This window comes from Varroa destructor, unplaced genomic scaffold (genome assembly GCF_002443255.2).
Source record: "Varroa destructor unplaced genomic scaffold, Vdes_3.0 BEIS01000004.1, whole genome shotgun sequence".
Taxonomy (NCBI): Eukaryota; Metazoa; Arthropoda; class Arachnida; order Mesostigmata; family Varroidae; genus Varroa; species Varroa destructor.
Window position 1 is genome coordinate 4,932,021 of NW_019211457.1, and position 27,664 is coordinate 4,959,684.

At 41.4% G+C, this 27,664-nt stretch overlaps 1 long non-coding RNA gene across 1 annotated transcript in view; it reads right to left on the reverse strand.

The window, feature by feature from the left end:
• Positions 1-14,849: 14,849 nt before the first annotated feature.
• LOC147755763 (uncharacterized) overlaps positions 14,850-27,664 on the reverse strand; it is a 42,504-nt gene continuing 29,689 nt past the window's right edge. The window contains exons 3-5 of the long non-coding RNA XR_015327022.1: positions 23,734-23,830; positions 15,458-15,840; positions 14,850-15,069 (exon numbers count right to left, since the gene is read on the reverse strand). This is a non-coding gene — a long non-coding RNA (uncharacterized LOC147755763). The remainder of the gene's footprint in view (positions 15,070-15,457; positions 15,841-23,733; positions 23,831-27,664) is intronic.

Below are 27,664 nucleotides of genomic sequence, written 5' to 3' on the forward strand. Positions count from 1 at the left end.
AAGCTCACAAGGAGGCAGGGGCTAGGATTTGTCCCTGCAGTCTCTAAAATCACGTTCGATCACGATCCGTCTTTTAACCCTTTCGGACGCTGCTAGCTTCATACAGCGCGATTTATGTTTTCAACGTTTGAAAAAGGCAGTCTTTTTTCGTATTCGTTCTGACATCTTCATCCTATGCAATCGCTTGGCGGGGTAAAGACAAATCAGTAGACGTACAGCGAATCAAATACAATGTGTCGACTTATTATAAAGCATAAAACAATATTTCTGATACCGTGCTTAAGTAATAGAAGATGCCGTTTTGTTAAACCTATACGCATATGTCTTTATGAGACGTTGAGAATTGTAGACACGAAACAATGTTCGCAAGGCATCATACGTAACCCACTAAAGCAGACAATGTTGAGGCGTGTAGTAGTCTGAAAATTTACACGATGAAGAGTCAGTGCAATATGTCACAAACCGTCTTTGAAGTAAAACATCACTCATCTTGTATCTGACCGCGTCGAGTGCGCCCTACAGACATACGTGATAAACTTGTTTGAATCGGCCTAAGCGTAATAATTTGAATACAATTTATATCGAGTGAGTCGATGCGCTAGACCAAGCAGTAAGCGTTCAAGTCAAGCTTCTTGACGTTACTGAGGCGGCATCCATACTAAGATACAGTTATAGGCAGCATTTAGGCATTCTCCTAAATCGTTTTCGACTAAGCCTGCATATAAAACATCTATTAATATGTAAAAAAAATCTAGTAGAGTTATAAGAACAGATGCCAATGCATATGCATCCAGGTTACTATAATGTGTTTTGCGGGTTAAGAAAGTGATTTTAGTGCAGTAACTATCTCCTTCGTACGGCTTTAAAGCAGCTTGAAACCAACGTAAGACCTATATCCTCATTTTCTTTGTCCTCTTTAGCTATTACGATTATCAATTTCTGCGAGACTGGCAGATGACGAGCGCATCCTCTAGGAGGTTGTGTTTATTTCGTGCTTTGATAGAGGTGCGGTGAAAGACGAAGACGTGGAGGACTACATCGGCGTCAACGACAACGAAAAGCCACGGTACCACCTCTGGATCCGGCGAGGGTAACGCCGAAAGAAATAAGCAATGATGCCACTGAAATGAAAAAGATGTGAGCTGTCGGCAGCGGCATTACGGTGGTAAGTAAGATTTAAGACGGTCGGAAGGACAAGCAAAGCCTTCGGACTCCCCTTTTTTGTAAAGATCCTCAACAGGACCCCAGAGGCCGGTCCCACCCAAAAGGCTCTGCCTAATTTTTCCCTCTTTACAGACAACACAATGCATTGACTTCACTTTCTTTCATGCGTCACTATACGCCGTTCATGTCGGGGGATCTATTAAGGGTGCACGCTCTTTGCTAGCATGACTGCATAAGAGGATGGCTAAGAAACCGTGGATGCGACAAGGTAAGTAAACGGATCGGTTCGTTGACAGGCGGACAGTTTTAGTAGATCCTTTTGTTGGCCCCTTGCGACTACAGTCGACTACCTACTCCATTGGCAGAGATAGAGGGCGAGCGAGAGGTCAGGTAGTCAAAAAGAAGCCTCCGCCATGCCAGTCCTCTTAACGGCAGGATGTTGGCAGTAAGCGTTGTTCGGCCCGCTGCTATTGGTGCTAGATGCTCACTGCTGTTGACGATGCTGTTGTCATTGTGGTTGCTTCAACCAACTGCAAGAAAAGCTGCTGTCTCTAGTCGCTATTGAACTGGTCATTGGACGCTCAGTGAGAGGCAGTAGCTAACAGCCCCCTGGGTCCTGCTGGCGTCACCACCAACCGGTCATAGTGGTTCCTCTATTACCTAAACGACACGCGGCAGTCATCAGCAAGATTCGCATGTGATAGCACACGCATCCAGAGCGAACCAACCCTCAGCTGCCTCTGCCTCACTTCCTATGATCCGATGGAAACTACAAAAATAGTAACAGTTAGCTACAAAGGTGAGGGCCTCGGCATGATAAAACTGCCCGTCTCTAGGTCCATCCTTCGCTGGGCAAACGATACTTTTGCCAACAGTGGCGATAAACCGGGAATGTACCGTTTTCCTACACTCACATACAGAGACGTGCCACGCCAATGGTCACTAGTTTCCCTCGGGCCTAAACTAGAGACGTAGCACACTAGTAACATTTGGATCGTATCCTGGCCAGGTTTGCCTCTTATCCTCTTTTACTCGCGCCTTCTCCATTTCTTGCAGTATTTTCCTGCCGCCACCTCCACTTTTACGCTTTATGTTATTCCTTTGCTAGTTCTTCCGCTACTATTGGTGTGGCTTGCGTCACCATTGTCGTGCCCTGTCTCTCACCGCGGCACATAAATGGACGCGGCGACGCATACGCGTCGCGGCATGCCAAGAAGACCTCAAAGGGCCCCATTAAAGTAATACGCGTGCTCCAAGCACTCATGGCCTTGACCCGCTTACAGCACACCGGTGTTAAGAGAGCTTCAACTAGCAACAGCTGGCACCATAGCAGTTAGCTCAGCATCAACTGTCTATCTATGTATGTACGTAAACGAAGAAGAAAATAAGCAAACAGATGGGAAGTGATGTCGAGGCACTCAGCATCATCGCAATACATCAACACATCTGCAACGGAGTTGCACAAACTGCCAGTGAGTTGCTGACTAGTAGTTGAGCAAGTAGGCGTTTCGGTGGAGAGAGGGAGGCTACAGGGGAAAGAGAAGCAAAGGATGCAAGGGTATTGGCATAAGTAAAGGATACAAGAGGAAAGTGGAAGGTCGGTAAAGGATCAGGCCGTAGAGATCTGATGATGGTGCCAGCAAGTAAAACAACGCTATGAATAGTACAACACGGACAAATAGATGGGCCGAGATTGGGGGGCGAGGGACGCGGTAGGCATAACAATTGGAAGGGAAGGCAAATCAGAGCTAGGGGGCAAAAGGAGGTAGGGTGGGCGAGGGCAAATGCTAGCAACTGCGAGGGTCGACCAACCACATCGAAAAGAGTAACGTCGGTGGGAGAAGCACCGGACGAAAAAGGAAGATATTACGTGGAATTTCTTTTCATAAACTGTTGTAATACAACCGCGAAACCACGATCAATATTTGCTGAAGCCTTAATTTATGATCGGGCATGTCACAGTACAGACTGCAGTGCCCAAAACCCATACCACGCACTCCAAGACTATAGTCGAAGTAAAACAGGGTAATGATTTCAAGAACGTGATAATGAAATAACGCGGATCTTTAACCATTGTGATCATCAAACAATAGTGCAATAGTTAGTCAGAATGCTTTGCTAACTGTCTATACTGCGGATATTAGGTATGAATGTTTTGCTAATGAATGATTTATGTGGTCTTATATAAACGATATTTGTCGTGACGGGGGACTATAAACACAAATCTAAACCTACGTTCTGTATACTTCAAAATATGATGAAAGGTAAAACTGCAACAGAACAGTTATCCACATATGACTACAAATCACTATACAAAACTCAGAGGGCACACATTTTCTTGTCTATTTGGAAACCCATTCATTCTAATTTCTTCTTTCGTCCATCTACAACAGAAAACTTTGCGAGACTTTCCAGGATTCATATTCCGCCTTTTCCCTCGATCATTTTCCAATGCTTTCCTTCTGCAGGGGAAGCATTTCTGGAACACTAAAAATCACAGATCGTTTCGTATCACCATGACGACGTTTTATATAGCTTTCTTATTCTTCGTTCTGCTAACTTCTGTTTCGACTGCTGTTGGTTCGTCCATTTCAACTGTTTCCGCATGCACTATTTTTATCGAAACAATTCTATACCGGAACAGTGTTATTGCACTACTTCGGTTTAGACAGGTGTCCACGAATGGCAGGTCGGGGGTGCTGGCCGGCTACACCCGGAGCACCAACAAACCCGTGGAACAGCTGATGATAGTGGATAGCAAGGCCGCCTGATAGAAATGGTAAGGCAGTTCACCGGACCAAATGCGAGGTGCAGCTCAGCGCCTCTAACCGGCAACGTCTATTCCGTGCCATCAGCAGTAGCAGCAGTGAAAAGGCGGTAGCAAAAGGGCATAATGGCTAAGGGAACTAGTGGCAACCCAAAAAGATGACTAGGAATTTACAGCGAATGAATTATTTCTCAATCGGACGTTCCACGAAGGAAACATTCGGTACGTTCAAACTGCTGGCGTCGTCTTTTGGTAGTATTTGTACAGATTTGTTTCTTGTTGTTTCCATTCTTACCCCTGATAATATTAGCACACCTGCTATTAAAACAACAAAGTAACGCAAAAATTACCATTCAATCTACTATGAAATGCCACCACGGTCAGCGCGATTTAATGGCTTTAAAAATTCCCTGAGTGGAAAGCAGCCTCATGTCCTCTTAAAGGTTCGTGATGGAAATCTTAGCTCGAGCGCCTATCTATCCTTTTATTTCCACGCAGATAAACATGCGCAAACAACGCTAGCCGGCCGAATTCTGCTGTTGAAAGCAATGTTTTCATCTACAAAGTCTGCTGTCTTTGTATGTCCTATGCTGATAGTATTTACGGAGGATTTTTGTTTTGGCTGAACAAACGGTGACTATTCTCCTTTTTCATTTTTTCCAATTTGAGACTTATAAACACATGAGGCAGGAAGTGTGACAGGAAGTGTGCTTGTTGTGCCAGAAACCTTTTTTCTGCCTCATCGTTTGTTTGTCTCTTTTATGTAAGATTAGAAGGACGAACTAGGATAGATTAGAAAAATTCAACAATTGATACACGACAACACTGACTCACTCCATGACGGCAAACGTACAGCTGGCTACACTATCCTCTAGCCAACTACCTCTTATTGCTACGACCACTCAGTCACTCCGTGATGTGCCTGATGTTTTTTCCAAGGCAGGACCTGCTGGTAGAACAGCTGACAGGAACAGCTTTTGTTTGTTTAATAGTATCTAAGAAGAAGGATGCTTCGTGCTCCTGTATTTAGGTACACGTTGAGTGGGCCCCAGTGTTCAGAGCGTTTCGCGTTTTGAAAAGCGACCGATATCTCTAGGATAGCCATCCTAGCCACGTCACATCCGACTTCTTTGCCGACATACGACGACGTCGAGTGCCTCAGCACCCGGCAAGTCTAAAACCGCCTTCGTCTGTGCGAAATGAACAAACCACAGGATGGCACAGAAAGCGCAGAAGCAGAATTCTGATTTAGGATGATAGTGAGCGAACGATAGGAGGCAGGCGCAAAGAAGGTGTCCGTTTTTAACCTGCCTTTTTTATATCTCCGTGCGCTCAAGTAGCCCCGTAGAGCCGCATCTCACTGGAACAAGCTAGGTAGACCTAGTACTATATGCCCGCGGCGATTTTAGGCCAAAACAGAGCGATTGGAGTATTTGAAGCGAAAGCCCAATTTGCTTTATGAATTCGGCGCACTACGCCTAGCGTTACGTTTTTTTTGTGGGCCCGCCAGCCAATGTGTCCTTTGTAGAAAAAAGGGGAAAGTGGCTGATATTTTGATTTTGTGCCGGTTACGTCGCCCAGCGACAGGTTGACGACGCCGTCGATGGAGCTTCTTGCTGTTGCTGCTACTGCCGGCGTCGAATAGTAGAAGTACGAGACAGACGGGAGCAGACACGGAGAAAGGTGTCAGCCCAAACTTGTTCTATAGCCAAATGCCGTTCTTACCGTCGTCATTGTGTGCAGCCGCGGAGCAAACAGGTTAAGCCGTAGCTATGAGATTTAAACAACTAGTTTACTGTAGAATTGTCCCTGTAGAGGATGCCTCGCTCGCACCTCCGGGGGCAAACGGAGGCGCGAGCGAGACGAAGCAAAGCAGGTAGACAACTGTGGAGTTGATAACGAAAAAGAGAATAACATATTTCGACTGCGTGATACCAGAGTAGAATTTTTCGAACAGATTTAATCATATGAATGTGCTGTGATGCTTTTCTCTAGGGAATGACGCAAATAAAATGAATTAAAATGGGATCAAATGATTAACCTGGTAAATAGGGATTTTTGCCGGAAAAATCGTTATACATCAATCGGTCTGCTTCATAAAGCATTTGAAGTCATGTTGCCCCATTCCTTCAGCCACTTAATGATAGCGAACAACCATAGGTAAGTACCTCGATGCAAATCATAGTAATTCTTAATAGTAACGGCATTCCGCATGCGTGTAGATTTGGTCGAACTCTAACGGCGTGAAAGCGAAAATGGCTGTAAGAAAATAGGTCCTATGGGAAGTGATGTACACTAGACGTAAAGCCTATATAAAGGGTGTCGACTTCACTTATGACCGTTTTTTTCACGTAGAAGCATATATATATATATATATATATATATATATATATATATATATATATATATCTCTTGTCAGTAAGAGCTTTAAATTGCTCCCGCTTGAAATCGGCCTTAGCTCGATTAGAAAAAAACATGACTAAGTCTAACCTTTCTGATTTGACCGCCCGCCCCCTTCTGTACAACAAAAGCACTTGCGTAGTAGCTGAGGAATGGCCTCGAATCGCCCTTCTTAGATAGGCATAATAGCGTAACGACTAAGATCAAGCAGAAAAAAGTAAACCCAAGGTAGCCTTAAACGTCAATATAAAAACTTAATGTTGAGGCTGTACAGCATCGACATTTCTAATCGGTAGGGTTTTAGATTCATACGTGAGCAGCAGGTCATCAAATCACCGTTCGGTGCCATGGCTACACCTATCCTAAGATGATAGAATACGAGTTAAAATTTACATTGGAGTTTCTAAGTAGATATTCTATGGTTAACTCAACTATAGGAAAGGCAATACAAACTTATCATTCATCGATTAAGCACGTTCGAAATATATGGATCCGTGTATGAGTATAATGAGAACTTCGTGAACGCAAATTGTGTGGAGAAACAGCGGACTTTGTCTGTTGTTTTTTTTTTTACACGTTTTGGTAGATAGCGTAAGGAGCCGACATGAGTATATCGTATTAGGGCGAATAACAAACGTATTATCATGCCTGTAGCATGTATTTACCTATAAAACTGTTGGACATGGACATTTGAAATTAGAAACATAAAACAATGACATAAATCTAAAGGAAAAGATAATTTCCTTGTCATTCGCAGCTTGCAAAGTGTTTACGTCAGCCATTTTACTCGTCAAGCAAAAATTCCAGAGAAGCGAAAATACCAGCACCCCGACCTCACTTATCTATTACTTTAACTCGATTCAAAATCTCCAAAAGCTAACAAACGATTTATGCCATTTGATAATGCTGCTTGGAAAGTTTTCGAGGAAACAATGACCTCCAACGTGATCTATTTCGACAGGAAGTTCCGTTGCCATTTGAAATAAATGAGAATTCTCTTGCTAGGTGGATCATAAATAAGATGCAGCGAGACGAGGTAATCGACATTGACCCCACCTTTTCAGAGGTTCTGTTGAGGCAACTGATCAGCCACCAGTCCCCTCTTAGCGGAGCGTGAAACCGAGGATGAGTGCACTTTGTTCCGAGATTCTGATTGATTTTGCTATTTGTCGCCCTAAAATCTCTTCATTGAATTGCGACAAAAAAGGCCAGAGTATAGGAACACACTAGAGTGTAATAAAGGCTAACTTGCGCAGTGCACTAACAAAAATATACTAACTATGCAAATCTGGAACAAGCAGAAGGAAACGATAAAATGTAAACGTCCTTCAAGAGATTTGATGCCCTGTTTTTTCTGCTAAGAGGGCCGAAGCTGGAGGTAAGAACGAGGACAAGGGCAAACAACCCGTATCGGCATCGGCTGTCACTCCGATCTGTGTAAACGAACTGGGCCACGCTAAAACACATATTAGATACTTATTTTTGGCTCGACCGTAGTGGTCGTCTTTTCAGATACCGGCTCAAATAAGTTTTTAGTAATCGCACGTAAAAAAAAAATAAATTTTCCCCATACAGCCTGCATGTACATGACTGGATGCTATGACCATCGGTTTGGTCATACGCATTTTTTTGTAATTAAATTGAACGTTTGAGCCGTTTTTACTACATACTGAAAAACTTTATTCTCGTTAATGGCCAGTGTATAATATAATATGATCTGAAAGCTAAAGCAAAGCGATACGTGAAGTTAGCAAGCTATAGATATTGAGACCGTCGAAGACGGGCAATTGTGTATTCATAACGTTTCAACTCGTTGATATAAGCATATAGAATCCCGGGTCGAGTAGATGAAAGCCCCGTAGTTCCAGATCTTAGTAGCAGAGAAATTCGTTTCGCATAATGCATTAACCTCCATAAAAAAAACTTTAGTCTGATGTATCACTTTTATTACTACTTCAGATAAAGAAAGCTTTAGAACAAAGGTACACAGAAAACGAGGTAACACGTGTATGTATCATTTTTGCCAAAGCTTATGTAATCGATGCGGAACAACCGCTGTTAAAGAGCGACTGAGTTACCTTTTTTATCATCGTAAAGAGAAAATCTGTATCAGCTGTATATTTTCCATATAATTTGGCTCCTACCTGTTTTTTTTTTACTGTAGGTCGCTCTATTTTGTAGTCATAATAAAAATAAGTTTAGAAGTTACAGAATCCTATCGGTTTGTGGCGTAGCAATGCATGACGAGATACGTAGAATCAGAGCGTCGATTTTGTGAGTTAATCTTAACTATCCAATAAAATAGAATCAAACCCATTGTCATACCAGAAACATTGCGTGCAGTAGCTTGTCTTTATATCTTAATTGTCGAGCATCCCGACGTTGATTGTAGAACCCTCGCGGCCATTTCAATCAAAGCGACTTAATCAAAACACAGGTTCCAAGATTTAAGGTACCACGCTTCAAATGATTACCCGTTTGGTCCATGCACTTCTTCGATTTTTTTTTCGTAAGAACAGCAGCAGCAGTTGCAACAGCAGCGTCACAGATTTCTAAACAGACAGACTTCGCAACGTGGAGCTCCACTAAAGCGTCTCGCTTTAGCAATATTCACTCCTCTGAAGTCACAACGGGCAAAGACGTGGATATCGAACCATATCTAGCCATTGAATGAGCGGTGGCTAGGATGCGCTCTCTAATGCAAAAGCAAAGTTTGTTTCTTTTTAGTCACAGTTCCAGTCCGTACGGCAAATATAGTTCATAATGTGACAGGCTTCGGTCGGGCATATCTCGAGCGGCAAAGGCATTAGTCCCCTGCCAAACGCAATGTTCCAGAAAGTTCAAGTGTTTCAAAAATGATGTTAGCCCAGCTGTTGCCGCTAATGTGGGTGGATTGCACACACGACGGCATCGACGAGGCTGTGAAAGGTGCATGCTATGCACGATGGCGTACAAAGGGAAAGCGACGGGATACAGGTGCTGCTGGATTCACTCTGATGAAAGTATCTCTGCCCCGTGGCTCTAAGTCAAGACTCATCGCCGTCTTGTGATCAAGCGGTTTACCGGCTGTTTGAGTAGTCCGCACCTTGGCACCTGCCACAACGCTTACGGATTGTGAGTTTAGTCCATAAAATAGACAGAAATGTAGAGTGGAGGACGAAGGCTAACATAAGACACATAGTAGTAGGAGTAGTGTATCCCAGGGATCGAAAAAACCCGCCATCGTGCTTAAGCATTGCATCTCTGACAGCTGACTTATAGCGTGCTAGAGCCCACATATAATTCGTCGTAGATTGTAAAAGCCAACGTTGGCAGAAATCTCAGTTCTGCAAAGTAATTCTTTGACAAACTTTCCTTAAATATCTATCAAAACATGTAGGTGAAAAAACATAATTTGATGATACTCTGACTAATAATATTAAAATCTCGCCAATGTGCAGAATTGAAAGCTTTATAAACGTAAAATAAATCCCCAAGTCTATTTTATACGTTTCGTTTTCTATATTTACGTTTATAAAGGCCAGCTTCTTGCCTTTTATACGTATAAATAGAAACTACAAAACGTCCAGATCAAGACCGATTTTTTTTTTTTTTTTATTTATTCTCCGAACGATTCCGAAAAATTAAAAAAACGTGTAGCAATATATACCCCATACTGGATTCATACTAACAGTACATCATCCCTTCACTGTGATGGACATTTGCGCAAGTATCAAAACGGACAAGTCTGGATAATCTTCGCGACTGTTCTCGCCTGAATTATCTTAGCGGAAGAATAAAACACAAAAGCTTCTGTCACAAACTGCCAAAAAACTTATTCGAGTTACTACGTAAAGCACGTAAATGTCATTCCGATACACGTCCTAAATTGGATATTACTATTATTTTTTAGCGGTCGAACTAACACTTTTCTTAAAGGGGTCCTTGATATCCGGCGCGTCAATTCTAGCATGGCGGACTACCGAGGCTATAGGAAAAATCTTGAAAATCTGTGAAACGAGAAAAAATCACATTGAAGTCAAGTGGTTAACGAAGCTTTGCGAACCGGTGACGCTTTCCAGTTCCAACTTGGCAGTTTCCGAAACCTTTCTAAATTTCGCACTTGTCTGACTGCTCTCCAACTTGCAGGCGGCCAGAGATGCTGCAGCGAAAACAATAAAATCGCCTCTGCAAGTTCGTCTCCCTGCGGCGAAATTGCAAACGAATTCCCAGTTAGAAAGCCATTTATGTAGCTTCTTTTACAAAGGAAGTCGTGACTTTTCTATATGAGAAATATATATATATATATATATATATATATATATATATATATATTGGAAAGCAGGGATCTTAAAGTACCTTGCTTCTTCCCACCTCAACTATAATACTTACCAACGAGTAGTGTACGAAGTAGGGAGATTGCTGGTATTCAGGGTTCTTTCGAAGTTGTTACTTCGTGCGATGTGAGTAGCAGTGTCCTGGCCAGTGGGAACCAGCATATCCGAACCACCTCACCCCGTTATCGTCGACCTTCGACGGCGCTGCTATGATGACACCCGTCTGACGCGTCCTTCTCTGCCAGCACTCTTGCCGCGCTTAGATTTTCTTGCTTAGCCCACAAATCTTGCAGCCATTTCAAGGCTATGGGTTTTATAGCTGTGAAAATACATGACCGACTTAGCCCGGCTAACCATTCTACCAAAACTGTCTCATCAATTTTATTCCTTCAGTGCTCGGTCACACACATGGCGATGAACGCGCGGCGCACTTATGTCATGCCAGTGGCAGTTTTCAATAGTAGCAAAAATAGGAGCACAAAGAATGACCGAACAAAGAGCAATGTACGTCGTGAGACCTGATGTCAGTTTCCTCATTTTGGTTCTCGTCGACTTTTCCCCTTCCCTTTTCCTTTTAGGAAATAAATTTAACAAGGTTGGTGGCAGTGACTGGTGCGCACTGCACGGTTTTCTGCAGCAGCAAAGGAAAAAGGAAGCGGGAAAAAAAAAGAGGATGTGAGCATCATAGCAGCGGCTGAAGCAACGCCTGCTTCTATTGAGTTCGTCCTGGCAACATCCTTGTATCGCTCCCTTCATCGTAGTGGAAGTGAAGAGGAAAACGCCAACTTTTAATTGCGGGAAGCGGAGCAATCAGCGAAAAACGAGCGGTAAAATGGCAGCGCCGCACGGCAGGCGTCAACCGAAACGGAGGAAAACTAACATGGGCCGTTTCGGAAACACTCGCCCAAGCAGCAGCAAAGGCAATGTCAAGAGGAAGGCAATCCTGGCAGGACAAAACCGGATTGGGGAGTGCGTCGTGTTTGCACGACGCCCGCGATGCTGGAAACCGCAAAGGCGGCTGTGTGCTGGTTGCTGTGTGAACTTAGTTCAGCAGCAATTCCACAGTCGTTCTTGGAGACGGCTAAACAGGCATTAGCGTGTAAAGACAAGCAATGTACAATTTTAATAAGTGATTGAGTTCAGTTTGCCTAGTGATAATAGAATGGCATGTAGTAAAAAAAGATAGAAAAAGGATATAGCCGTGTGACTAGAGTTAACGATGGAAAAGTCCGAGACTAAGGTAGAAAAAATCAATGGTTTGAGCGATTCCATCTATCATAAAACAAGGGGCAGGGTCTATTCCAAGGAAAAGACTAGGTAAGCTACTGTACAGAGTGAAAGAATATTGGGAAGATCGTTTCGCAGAGGTAATTACTAAGGTACAGCGAACAAGTAACTTTCTAGGTTTATGTACTCCTGACTTAATTCAAATATAAAGTCGTCTTGTATCTGCTGAGTGCAACGCGTGCACTTTCTCACTCTCGTCCATCGTTCCCGAGATTTTCGCTCGTTTTGACCCCTTTCGAGCATCGGTTTAAATATCTACTCACCGCAACTGTTTAATATTACGTTACGGTAACATCATATCGCAGATGTAGAAAAGTGTAGAGAAATATCATATATGGAAATTCTCAGTTAGGGCAAAGCTTCGAAATGCGTGTTCATGTTTACTTTAACGGTTGCTAGCACGAGGCGCTAATTCGAAGTTACAGAATGCGATCGTCTGTTTCTAAAATAGTTTACGATAGAGCCGCGATAGCAGGAGGCGCTCGAAACAATGGCTTCCCCAAAGTAGCCGACTCGCTGTACTGGCGCTTTTTTTTTACAGTGTGTGTAGCTAAGGTATTAACCTGGCTCGTCGAGATACCAATGACACACAAAACCGTAAACTAGCTAAAAGACTTTAGAGATTTCAGGCTCCTTTTGCGTCGGAAGTGAGGTGCCTTTAGTGGTCGTGTAATCATACGCAGCTCAAATAGAAATTTTAAATGTAAAGCGATTCTATAGTCATTAAGGATATCCTTGGTGGGAATCGGCTCCGTGCTAGTTCCTAAAAAATGTGACGCAAAATCATTAGCACCCAGACACGTGCTAAGAACATGCGGCAAGCACGGCCTAGACGACATGGGCCGAAGTCCCCTAAACGAAGCCGTGTACATTGTGGCAGCAGTCTCCCTCGTCAATGGGAAGCAATACACTGAAAAAACGTTTATTCTAAACTACTACAATACACCTATGAAATTATAAGAAACACCAACTACAACACACCAGGCCGCGTTTAAATCAGTGTCATCTGATGAAATTCGCGGCGGTTAGGCAAAACAGGACGGCAGGTTTTAGCGAACGTGCTTTGATTTCGGCGGAGTAAGCCTCAGTAAGGACGGTGAAGACATCGCTGTATAAGAGGAGACTGGGAAATTAGTAACGAGTTGAGTACGGCGGACGTATATTGTGAGTCGTTTGGCGTAGCGAAGTTCAGTGTGAGAAAGGGGCAAACATGGAGAGAGGAGAAACGAACCGAGGGATAAGATGGGATGGGAAAGCATACGAAGGAATCAAGCGTGAACCACCCAGCGCAAATGCAGATGCATCGGCTATGCTTCTATTCGTGATTAGGTGATACGAATCTTGATCAGGGGATAATCTTTCTTGGACTCACGGAGGCAGATCCTACCGCAGCTTCGGTCCCGTCCGCCTCCACATCCCAGGGCATTTTTGATCTTTCTATGGCTGCGCAAGAAAGCTTCCATTGGAAAAGCAGACGGCAAGCAGTTTACCGACAAGGCACTTGACGGAAGTCCAATTAAGAGACGAACGCGTGAGCATTTGAGGTGAAGGAGCGCTGGATTCTTACAAGTGAAGAAGTAGTGGCCGGCGACAAAGTGGCAGGTAAGCATCCTGATACTTGAGGACGGCCGGTTGCTTGCTGTAGAAGGTTAGCGGACGCCCGGAGCATTCTTTGTTAATAGCAGGGTCGCCATCAAATGGCGGTAGCGGTACCAGGAATAGCATCCGCAGACTAATATCGGGATCAACCAGTCGGCAACAACGATACTCGTTATGGGACCTGGATGACCAATAATGGGCTCGTTGACCAAACGAACTCATGTATCAAGATTACCGCCAGATGTCTAGGTATAAACGTCTTTTATGAGCACGCAGCAGACTGCAAGAACCAAACTATCATTGAGAGACACGAAAGCTATTATGTAGTAGCAAATAAAGGAAAAAGTATATTAACTGCTTGTTAAGTACTTGAGCAGCATGGAAAATATCACAACCGCATAGGACAGGCTCAATTTGGTTTCAGTCATATGACCTGTTTCGGCATTTCAAGAGAATACTCACTCGCAATTATAACTCCAATAATTTAGAAAAAACTGCGTTGGGTTATTTTCGTTTCAAATATACAAGGAAAATGTTCCGAGTCTAGAGCCTACATGGAAACGCGAAATTCTAATCATGAAGTACGAAATGGACATGTTTGCGGATACCCCACTCGATACGCACGTCGTCTAGAATCTGACATAACGTTAGTAAGCAGATTAAAAGTTCAACGTATGGCACTAAATGCGATTGATTATACACAGATGACTATATACATTCGGCTGTCTTTAATTACGAAACCAACACAAAGCGAAATGCTAGCTAGTAAAATTTAGCGCTAAAAGGGTACTCGAAGTTATACAAGGCTTAAAGGGTCTGTCACTTGGTATTCATCGTTCAATACATGCTCTAATCTAGCCGGTACTTTGGAAATTGTTCTTACAGTCAATAAATAGAAATTTTTATGTTTATTTTCCTCTCTTTGTGATTAGCTGTCTCTAAAGTTCCTATCATGACAAGGATAACTCAAATGTTTTAGTATAAGTACGAGGCAACTTCTATCGCATCGTTTCTGCATGGCAACAGTGGATATTTTTAGTGCTAAACAGTGAAGAAAAAACCCGTTTTCAAACAGGTTGAAACGTTGTTTACCGAAGTAAAATTTTTTACCTTACGACACGCGCTATTCATCTATTCTAATAGATAGTTTCCTTGGAGTAGGTACTTACTCCCTATGCCCACTGAATAAGACAGCTACAGTATATTAGCAAAGAGCACGTAAATACGCGGACTATCCTTTATATGAATTTAATCGTAAACGCTATGCAGGAACTATAACTTCGAACTCCGACAGGGATCGAAACAATTTTTCTCTTCTTTGATATTTATTTTAACCATTTTATTTCTTTTGTATTTTATCTTGATATTGATAAAGTTTATAACAGACTGTCGTTACATCCGACAAGAGCGATTTTAACTTGCTTAACAAGTGTAGATCTCATTATCCTTTGCTGCCTTCCGAAGAGTCACGCTCTGTCTGAGCGTATTGCAAATGATCTTTGAAATCAGCGGTATGTCGACGACGATCAGAATAAGCTGTAAGCAGGAACCAATATTAAGTTACCAAAGATTGAATTTAAGTCGAGAAACTAAATATAAGTTGTAAATGATGGCTTGTACATCCGTAATGAATGGAACTAGCAATAAAAAAAACATTGAACTTCGTTTCAACCATATATTGTAATATTCTATGGACAACTTTCTCTCCTAAATTATGTAGTAAAGCAAATCAATTATAACAATGGGCCAGTGATCATGATGAACCCTGTTTGGCTTGGTACAGGAAATCTTTTAGGGCTTTTGCACTTTGTCAGACGTTATCTTGAATATATCTTCATTTAACGCTATCTTCATTATTTATTAGTCGATATAAAATCTTATATTTCTGATTCTTTATTAGTGCGTTCGTGTAGCCTGTACAAACCTGACGCTGATCATCATGTCACATCTCGTACTGTCCATGAAACGCTCGGTTAATCACTTTTGCCCGCTCAGCATGAAGAAGCTTCCGAAGAAGCGCGAAAGCAGTCGACAGAACTTGTTCCAGTAAGTATATTGCTTGCTTCTTGTCGCAGCTTGACAAGGGGCAAGCAACCTGGTGGGGGTAGCGTTTCTACACCTTGATGCACTGGTCCGGTAACGAAAGTCTGGTGCGAATCGGAGTGTCGTGCTGTCGCGGCAATCAAACATGTAGAATTGTACCGAAGCACTATCCGTACTTGATTTAGACAGACAAGCGAACGACCCGATGTTGAGTTGATCAGCTGGTTGTTCGTTTGATGCGTGATGGGGGTAGATCGCAGCTAGCTGCGGAGAAGAATCGACACGTAGCAACGGACGGTTAAAAGGACAGTCGAGGAGAGGATAAACCCGGATCAATGGAGCTGATAGGCTGCGTTAAATTCCTCATCTTAGTGCCGTTTAATAATGAAACAACTGATGATCCAGGTGCAGGCAGGCAGGCAGGCACCTTTTTTCGAGCCCAAAAGCATTTACAATTTAGTTTGAAGAGACTAGGTTCTTTTAAAATTATTTCTATTGACCCAGTGTATTGCTTTGAAAAACACGATCGGGGGGAATGAACATCGCACTCAAACTTACGACTGATGCGTCAATGCGTGTAGAACCTAAATGAGCCGTATGCTTGGAAAGCAAATCGTATTTGTTTTGCTTGCAAGTACTGCACGCCCTTCCATGTCATATACCAAATACCGTGCATGAGTTGCATACAAGGTTTTATAATGACAACGAAATGCCAAGTACCAAGTAAAACCTTTTAAACATATCTTTTTACCGCATAGAAAAATCCAAACACGTAGCCCATGGTGATTACCCACACTATCATAGGGTTTGTTTACCCTACTCGGAGTAAGGTGGCTTGAATACCAAGGAATTGTGACCTCACGCTATGCGATGACAATACGCAATAGGATTCGATGCTTGGAGCTTGAACATTTTTTTAACTCGTTTTGTAGGCTTATTTGCCTGTTAACTGTCAAAAGGCCAAGACAGGATTGGGCATACCCTGGCAGTGAAGCACACCGTTGTCAAATGAGACATCAAACTAATTTGGAAAGAGAATCGATTTCACTGCTTCCTTCATATGCTTTCGGCTTTGGCAAAAAAAAGGAAAGAGTTCCTCGCGGTAAATGATCGCGGAAGGGAAGCTGGTAGGAGGTAGAGATAAGGCCTCCCACCTCTATACTGCGACGATACAACACACGATAAAGATGACGTAGTCGACGAAACGACCGATACGGAAAGCATGTTCGCATACACAGATGACGTCCCTCCCATTCCTGCTAATCCAGAAGCTGGTTTTGTTGGGACCCTTCGCTGACCCTCAAAGCAGAATACTAATAATCGAATGAAATTATGTGTTGATGGATTACGGAATGCTAAAATGTTCAGAACGTGTCTGCAACGTCAGTAGCGTTTTAGTGGGCGTTCTGCAGCTTGAATGCCACAAGCAAATTGGATGATCTATTAGATACCGACGCCAGTGAGAGAGCAGGCATTAATTAGCGCTCTTGAAAATTACAAGCCATGGGACATCATCGTTCAGCGAAGAAGAGATGTCCTGTCAGAATCGGGTTCAACCGCAGCCTTCGGCTGATATATTCCTTGCGTGATTTTGGAGATAGGAAAGTTTCTAGTTTCCTGCCGCTAGACATTCGACGTCCGTATCTCAGCAGCTTCACTTGGCGGGGTAACGTAGTCCTCCTCGCAGTTCTGCCGACGTCCAAGTTTAACTTTGGCCCCTTCATCCTCCATTATTTAGGCTGATGTACTTCCTCTTCTATAGTACATCAATGTCGCGTCAACGCAGCACAATACAGATGTATTTCAAGTTCGAACGTTGGATGAGATAATAGTAGAAAGAACCGCAACTTTGCTTCTCCTTCGCGTTAATAGCTACCAATCCTTTAATGATAAATGATAACCAGGACAACAATGAGGCCGGCTGATGTACTAAGAGATTAAATATTGATCGCAAAGATTCACCATGCTCAGTGTAGACACGAGATATATACAATACAGAAGCGGCCTATTTTCCTTTTCAGTCATGTGTGATTACGATTTTCTCCTTTACCTGAAGTGGAGACTAGTTCCGTTAGTTCAAGAAGTTAAACATTTAGGCGAAACGGATATCCATACACTATTGTCACATGCGCCGATACTAATAGATGATTTACCTTTTTTGTTATTACTTATTTTATGAGTACCGTAATTGGAAATCTGCTGTGGGGTTCTTGAACCGCTATTTCTCCAATGTAACCTATAACAAAATTGCTTCTCAAGCAAATTTCTACTGGGATTATATATCGAAGATGAAATTAGCGTTGCATTTACTATATCTAGATTGCTGCAGAAACAGTTGTAAGGGTTTTCCACATCAATGTGGTTCTTGTCGTACTCCTTTGAGGTACTTTTGGTCAACTAACAAAACAACGCATTCCATATAATAATATAGACCGTAATTTTTTATTATTACAGAGTCTGTTTCCTTTCGTATTTAGAAAACTATATAGACTTTCGCTAAATGTGAACGATTTCTGATCAGTGTACTTTTTATACTGATATTACCAATCGACCCTTTATAGTTTGGTACACGAACAACTATGTACAAATAAAGAAAATTAATGAAATGTAATTGAAACGTATGAAATAGAACACATTATACGTTATTATTAATGAAATGCAATAGCACTATGGTTCTGTATAAATTTTATCGATTCTGTATGCGTGTTTAGGGCATATGTTTTTCGATCGGAGATTCGAGTCCACGTGCCTTCTTAGAGTCGCGTGTCTGCTTTTACATGCCGCACATCTCTACTAGAGCTGACTGATTTCAGAACGAACACTTCAGATAACTGTAATTAATTGCCTCGGCGCAATTTCCGTTGATGGATCTTAGCGTAAAAAGCGTTGTTACGCGAAGCTAAGATGGCCGCCATTAGAAGAATAGACAATCGAATTACTATGGATACGTTTCAAAACTCGGACCGCTACGATAAGTCCCTTCGAAACGCTGTTCGCTTCACCGTCCTAGTTTTGGTATGTACGACCGATGGCAATACCAGATACGAGTTAGATCGCTATCTTGTCGCACACTAGAGAACACTCGCTTATATATAGATGAAGATATATAAAATAATTTGATAACTATTTGTTAATTGCAGTTGCTACTTACTTAGTGCAGTGGCAATGTAACAGTTAATCGTAGAATAGGTTAATCTTTTGTTATTCACGCCTTTGTGTTTAGCCAACACGTGCTGATAAAAGGAAAAAGAATGTATATATATATATATATATATACATTCTTTAGGAAAAAGAATGTATATATATATATATATATATATACATTCTTTAGGAAAAAGAATGTATATATATATATATATATATACATTCTTTTTCCTTTTATCAGCACGTGTTGGCTAAACACAAAGGCGTGAATAACAAAAGATTAACCTATTCTACGATTAACTGTTACATTGCCACTGCACTAAGTAAGTAGCAACTGCAATTAACAAATAGTTATCAAACTATTTTATATATCTTTTTATAATATATATCAAACTATTTTATATATATATATATATATATATATATATATATATATATATATATATATAGGGTTCGAGCACATATAGATGAATCAAACAATTTCAAAGTGTTGTCCTTGTTGCACTCCTTGAGACGCTTTGTTGCCTACAGGTAAAAGGTCAATTTTCATTTGTTAATTTCGATTCGTAAACACGGTGGTTTTACGTTAATCTGTCTTACTGCGGTACGTGGTTATGGGCTAGAAATATAGCCAACTGACTGTTGTTTCGTTTGTATATAAACTGAATAGGTAAACACACATGAGGCAGGCGACTTGACACGTTCGCTTACGAATTTGTGTTTGGCTTTCTTTGGCTCCGTATCAAAACAATTCTTTTTATTAGAACGACAGTCTTTGCGTTGGCCGCCCGACGATCTCCTTGAATTCAATTCTAAAGGGATGATTTAGAATCATGCCGAAGCCTTGTCTTGTTCCATTTTCTGGCGGAAGCTTGGCGCGAATACGATAGGCCTGCGCCATTATGCATATGCCCTCTGTACTGCATCTCCAATACTACTTCGATAACTGTTTGCGACTTGTGATGGCTCCTCGTGCATCGCGTGTATAACAAAAAATGACCTCATTTCGTCCGCGTGCTGATTCGTCCTACGAAAATAGTCAACCGAAGCCATCGTAGAAACGAACAGATGGACATTTCTGTCTCTAGATGTATCTTGCTATCCCCTAGAAGGAATTATGCTTATAGTGAAAAGCTTCCTAGATTTTTTTCGCCATGTGGATAGTACTTTCCATAATGATAAGATTACGTTTGCATCCTCTTCAAATATCGAAAAGCCATTCTGCAATGCTCTTAGAGGGAGAATGATTGTATTTTGAAGTAATCCATTCCTCATGAAACAATAGAAATAACAACACGAATCGCAGAGATCATCAGATACGTGTAACGTCTATTGTATTTACAGCAGTACCTACTCTACGAGTGTGTACTTTTCTTACGAGCTCATTTCGCCGGTTTCTACTCCTGCCATATAACGTCTCTGTGGCGAAGAGATGGCCAAATCAGACCCGACCGACCAGTTTCAATTCGAAACTTGTATATAACGCTAATTACCACCATCAATTGACATGATCGATTATACCGATCATGTATTACTCTGACACGTGTGTGGTCCCCAAATCTAGGTAGCAGTTGTCACTGCCTTTATTGCCTTAGCTTCGTTTGAGGTTTGTTTTTCTAAGGTTTAGAAAGCGTATTGTCACTACGCACGCTTAATGACGAAAGCCTCTGTCATCGAACTCGTTCTTTAGTACACGCAAAAGGGGACATAATTTTAATAGGTAGCAATATTTACTTTTATCATTTGTTTGCAACGTAATTAGTTCGAAAGCTTTGCATGTGTAGGCTTAAATTAAAATTGGTAAGATGTTCCGTAAAGTGTCACATATATTTTCCATAACGGCTGTCCTCCTTCCAAAACATCAAAGTGTGATTATGAGAAAGACGTGTGCGTCCGATAGAACGGGTTGGCTTTTACAAATAGCAGATTTGAATGATACGTATTCTAATTAACAAGACTATAAAAATTAGTGGAAAACGCCCACGATCCCATATTCCTATTCCGCCTCTTTGTATGGAATGGGGGTCGAGACGTCCATTAATCTCATGCTTCCTATTTAAGAATTTCTTTAAACCACAGAACTTATCGCGTTAGTTTATTTGAAGATAAGACGTCAGCTACCGAGTTCGAACCATTTCCCAACACGGCTGGGAAACGTAATATAGTGTTTTGTAACTGATCTCTAGCTCGGTATCGAATAGGTATCACTCGTTAAGTAAAACACAAGATTGGACAGGTCACTTGTAGATTACATTTTACCAAGGAACGGCCCTCTATCCTTTTGCCTGCAGACTCACTAGTACCGATTTCGTCGATACTTGTTTCGGCATCATATCGTATACAAAATCAATTCAGCGTCAGTAAGATGGGAAGGATATTAAGCATCTAGAAAATAAACGGTCATACACTCATCCTTCCTTTTTATTTTGAAAAACATCCGAAATATTGGTTGAAAATTATATTAGTCGGAAGTAGCTAGTGTTAAAATTGCCCTGCAATCGACTGTCGAACCTTTTTCCTTTGCTCACAACGACAAACAGTACCAGCAGTGGGTTATTATGCATCAGTACCCCTATCGGTACAACTAAAGCTTTTCAATAAAAGTCTTGCTTCACTATTGTCGAAAGCTTTCGTACACTGAATGTTCCTAATGACCCTAAATGTGAATAGCCCTATTTGAAAACGGAAATTATGATCGGTGAGGCCAGATCCGAAGCGTAGGGCCGATATTGAATGTACCTCGATAAATTAGGGGCATTCATATGCGGCGATGAGTGTCAGGCTATTAAAAAAGTTTCCGAAGATTTTTTATCGGAAAATCGAGTTTACGTCATGTATCGTTTATTTGAAACGGACGTATTAACGCTACCCAATGCAACGGGTGTAAACTGTATAGAGGGCAAACTGTATAAAAAAAGATGAGCTTTCATCGGCAGTTTCCTATAGGCATAATTTTATCGGAAATTTAAGGTCAGAGTGACAAGCAATTTGTGAGTGGCACAACACATATAAATGGGGTAGAGGGTGGAGTCGGAGCAGAAAATAATAACACCATCTATATCTGATAGTGTTGTTGATTGATTCGTGATAATTTATAGAAAGTACTATTAGCCGACGCATTGAAAAAGGTGCTTAACACTCACCGGCAAGGAACGCTTACGCTGAACGCAAAGGGGCGCATATGATATTTGGTTAATCTAACTGAAACAGTGGGGTTACAGGACCATGGAACAGGTTTCAAGATTTATTGTATTTGACAACATCTACTAAATACTGTGAAGATTAAAAAATGGCTTCCGGCCCATCGACGAATAGGTAAATTTCTTTTCCCCCGACGTATTCATAACAGCTCATAAATTTTAATGAACTGTTATGTTAATACATCGTCAAAGGGTACGATTGTAACAGTTACTTGCTTATGGGGGGAGCAAAAATCCTGAATTATTATTTGCATGAAGCTAGTGCTATATATGTTTTAGAGAAAAAGCTACGAATTAAAACTGTAACCCATTCACCCCCGACAAGTATGCAGGCGCCCTTGGCGGAACTTGAAATTGCCTGGTACCTAGCCTCGCCTATTCAGGGGCTGTCAGTCATCTAAAAGTTGAAATTTGGTATATTGATAACTGGTCGATTTAAGTTTACTTAAGGTAGGTAAGTACTACTGTGGCGTGATTGATTCTGCCTAACGCAACATCTTTTTTTTAATTCATTTTTATTGAACGGTGAAAATATTACAAAAAAAGGTGTAATCAATATGACCAGCCCAAGAAGTAGGTGCGGTAAAACGCTATAAGAACTATAGAAAATAATCAATCCATCATAGCTCACCCTTTGGCTAGTAGCTACGTGAGTGAACAAGTCTGAAGCACAACTCCTTCGCTATACTATTAAGAATCTGCCTATTAGAAAAAATCTAGCCAAGGTGGGTGTTACTACATATGCGTTTGGATTTTTCCAACAGACCTATAGGGCAACATCCATATAGCTCCTTTTGTACCTATTAGTCCTAAATTGGCTTTTTATAGGGGTAATCCCAACAACAATCGTCCGTAATAATAATCAGCGTGGTTGTCTACTTGTCCTGTATGATTACTATGAAAACGCGACCACATTAGTCACCCAGATAATCCTACGCGTAATTTTAATAACTCTACCTTTTTTAGTTGTTGTGCACGTCTGTAATTTGCGTTTTAATAATTGTAGTAATTCCGTGTAATTTTACTTAGTAAAGTGTTAAAATATATTTGACTAATGGCGCCGCTGTGTTTCATAATAAAACAAAAAGTTTAGTGTAATTAAGTTGTTATAAATTTGGGTAGGAAATTCAGGTCTCTTCACTATCGAACATCGAAAAATCTCACGCATTGTAGTGGCAAACGATACGATTGCTTGTCAAGATCTCTATTAACCTCTATGTCGTTCTGTGAAAATGACAAATGTTATTTAGTGCTCTTTATAGTTCATCTATATTATTTCTATTTGCAACGGATCTCTGTAGATTCTTCTTTTAGGTCAGGAATAAAGGTTTAAAGATGACGCGGCCAAGACACGACTCCCATAGATCCCTCAGGTGAACAAGGCACATGATTGGTTAGCGGCGGTTTACTCTACCGCCGCATATCCTCCAAAACTAAACGCAGGTCTTGTTTTAAAGCAGTTTATGGTCATAAGGTCAATGCTCAGAGACCTCAACTTACTTTCATAAACTCTAAGACCCTGTGTAAATGCATGGCTCTGGTGGCGGCCAATCCTTCTCAAAGTTTACGGACATTAGATTTGCTGTGTGTAGAAATACCAAATAATAAGATAAAAAATTACACAAACGGGTGTTTTATATTTGAGCAATAGTTACGAGCAGTGACGTTTGAAGCGCTCATTTCTCTTTGCTTTCGCATTTCAACATTTCCATTTTTACCCCGAACTGTAACTCGTACTAAAATGTGGATCTTCTACGCTAACCGCGGGCGGTCACGTTAGTTAATAGACCCAAGTGAATGGGAGACGCATCACCTTAAAACAAATGTGCAACTGTAGTGCCTGCTTGATGATTGAGTACAGCTTCATGAGTCCTGGTTCCTCGTTCACCGCCGATGTGTACCGTCAATAACTGGAACAAGTAGGGAACAAAATTCGTATTAGGCCGAACAGAGCTAAAGGGCCCTTATCGCGTGACAATGCCCAGCTTAACAACGCAGGAAGTGCGACGGCAGAAATGCCCACGTACCAATAAAAAAAAAACTCTCAATCATGCATCAAAAGCATTAAACATCACTCCTAGAAATTTTCATTTTAGAAATTTTCTCATAGAAAGATTGCTCAAATCCCAACATGATGTTAAAAATCTTAGACTTATTTACTAATAAGTAAATTGTCATCTGAATAGCAGAATATTGATACTTTGGTCGAAAATAAAAGAACCTGTGAAAATTAGGGTTTATTGTCTAGGGAATTGTAGGGAATTACCGAGTGATGTAATATATATATATATATATATATATATATATATATATATATCTACAATGAAACTTGATTTTATCGATACAGAATCTCACGTTCGCAGTTAAGTTACCGAGGTTACCACAGGAATTGGTACGTGTATTAAAGTTAAGCGATATTCCGTCGGGCGGAAAGCTACATTTTACTGAGAGACGCCGACTTATTCATATTACTATAAAATTCTATATTATTTTTATAAAACGTTCATACAGTACATGCGTCAAAGGTGTTGTTGTTATTACTGCGGTCATTATAGCAACTCACTGCGAAGTAATCTTTCGCAAAATTCACATGGTCCAATTCTGGGCTGACAGTATGCCTACAAACGCAGAATCATAAAAGTCCTTCGATGCATTCTACATGCCCAGGGGCAATGGTGATAGCAATCAAGGACAGAAGGACGGAAGCTCGTTTTCCATCGCAACCTAAGAAATCTAACGTTTTTCTTGAACTTAGTCGTACTACAACAAGACCCATTTTGACAGAATGCACACAATTTTGGACAGCTTGTAGGAAGGAGGTCTCCAAATGAAAGAAACCTTTGCGTAAAACTAATAGATTTGCAGAAAAAAATATTGCGGTTTCTTTTTTTCATGCATTGGCCTTTCAATCAATCCTGCTAATGCTAGAAGAAGCCTAATTTCTTTTCTTATAGAAACAATACACTTAATCGGGCGGCCGATACTGGACATTCTTTTTTCTTTCGTATGCATATCGTGTTTTGTCCTAGCAAATTGCTGCAATCATTTCGAGCTTTCGAAAAGATTGCAAAGCGTAAAATCATCCCTGCGACAAGCGCCAAAAGGATTCATACCAGTCGTTTTTATATCCTCATCTGCCATCTGGAATACTGCAAACCTGGTTATCCAGTCTCTACGAGTTGCGTCACTTTTGTCCAATGCTTATGAGCCAAATAATCACATGCGCATAAAATTGTACGTTGCACGTACAATTTTCTTAAAGCACTTTCTGGCATTTATAAATACATATATATATATATATATATATATATACATTTTTTAGCAAAAGTTATTTGCAACTACAGGCGATCTTTTTGTGGATGGCTGTTGCTCTCGGCGTGTATGCTCTGTTCGATTTAAAAAAAAACGTACACGAGTAGACTAGACAACTCTGGATGGCCTCTGATGAAGCTTTTTCATTATTAAGAGATATATGTTGCTTATACTTTACTGTTAGCAGACATAGAAACGGCCGACCGCTGGTTGACTTCATCGGTTGACTGTTTCATTTGTTTAGTCTTCTCATTTTCACCTATCTAGAGTCTCTCTTTATAGCCTGCATGGTAACGACGGATAACTATGGATCACCAGCGGCAATAGGCGCTCTTAGTGTGTCGTAGCGTTGGCCCTCCATCAGAAAGTTAGCAGCAGCCGCAAGAACTTGTGGCGCTTCAGGGATTCAACGTTCGCCATCTTGCGTACGTACGCCTTTTTTTTCCAACCTATGATCTCTTGCAGTTTTCTTCCTTTAACGTCATAGCCGCCGGCTTGACTTAATTGTGGGACGACAGCAGGGAAAAGACAGCGGCGGCGCCCTTTTAGAGCGGCTTACTGTAAGAGGCCTTTTGCTCATGCCTCTAGTACCGTTGCCACATCGAAAAACGATTGTGCTCGTTTTCCAAAGGGAGTGGACTAACGTGACCCGCGAGATTGATGTTTTGCTAGAAATGAACAGAAGCGTTACTTCTGCTATACCAATAACAAATGTAGCAACACTAGTAGTAGCAGAAGTATTCATAAATCACAAAAAACATTACCAAGGTCAAGCCGTTGGATGGCTGATCTCTGGCAGGCAAGCGGATGATGAGCGCGAAAGATGACGAAGAGAGAATGCCAAAGGCAAAAGCAGCAGACTGTTTTAATGCACGAATGGAGCGTCCAATACAGTCCACCATTAAGCGTGTATACACCCTAAAGTCTAAGAGGTCGAGATTTTCGGTATCGTTTGGGTAATAATTGCCGGCAGTCAAGGAGGCGAAATAATTGATCTTCATGAATATCTAAATGACCCAGTAGATTGTAACACTATAAAATCGACAAAATTAACTTATCGCGGGTCTGTTTCGCTCAAGCAAAAGGGTGTATTGGCAAGGAATCGAACTATCTTAAGTCTGAACGTTCGACGTAACAGGAACTACCGTTGATTGAGGGCCGTCGAGCTCAGCAAGACACCATGAATCCTTAGTTTGTTGTCTCTAGCGAAATATAACTGCTTAGGATAACGTCAAGTGAAAAAAAATACGGCACTAGTATTATAAGTTCACTTGGTTTTGATGCCGAAGACCCTACGATAACTGTCAAAATGACTGTCATGACCATGATAGTATGCTGTATTAAATTACGCAATTTCGATTGGTTTTCTTAAAGCTAAACGTACCGCTGCTGTTAACACACGTTTGTTTGACGAATTGTTTTGAAGGCTAAACAGAAATGATTTGCTAGATAATAACAAAAAACAAAAAGGGCCAAGCCTAGAAAGTAAACAACCTCTTAGAAAAAAAACTAACTAGCGAACTGGGCATGATTTTATCGTTTCTCTTTTGCTGTTGTAGCAAATGATGTTAATTGCCGATTGCACGTGTCAGCAAGTACATTGTTCTTCTGCTTTATAGGCGTTAGATAGAAAAACGTTCAATATTTAAATATGCTAGAAATGTTATAATCTTTATGTAGGGGAAAACTTCGTGAGATCTTAACTCGTGGGATCTGGCTCGTGTATTTCTGCTCTCGCTGACACTTACCAGCATCTTCAGTAGCAGAGAGTAGCAACGGCTAATTATGTGATAATTTTCCAAAGGACGAAGCTTATATCGCACAGTAGGGATTTGCAGGCAAAGGACTGCGGGGATCACCGCATCGTGATGCGAGCAACGACGAAAAAATTCTTTACATCGCCAATAAACAAGTCAATAGGCTTCCTGATGGGCCGGTTAAGTTGAGAACCAGGCTATCAGAGAGGGAGGCCGACCGGTCCAGAGCAACAACGCAGCCCCCGCAGGCACATGAAGGACATCCCGGTAAAAGTTTGTGCCGTGCTTGTCTACAGGACATCGCCATATGCTGTGTCTGAACTCAATCCCAATAGAACACTACGACCACAGTGATACGTCCTAGCGTTGAGAGGAGTGGAAACCAGGTTCCAGGCTTTGAAAGATGTCACGGACGTATTATCTAATTAACTTTGCGCTGGCAACGTCCTGGATGAACTAAAGATTACAGCGAAATGTTCATTTACGATTTGACGCAATATATTCATTTGTCCATTTGTAGATGATGTCAATGCCCTATGTATATCCGACATTAGCAAGCGCATAAATTGGATCTTTTAGATAAGTCGTCCACCGATTTAGTGGTAGAGTATGTAATTCAATTGGAGACGGTAGAAGAATTTGTAGCAATAGGTGATAGACTTCGGCCTTTACATA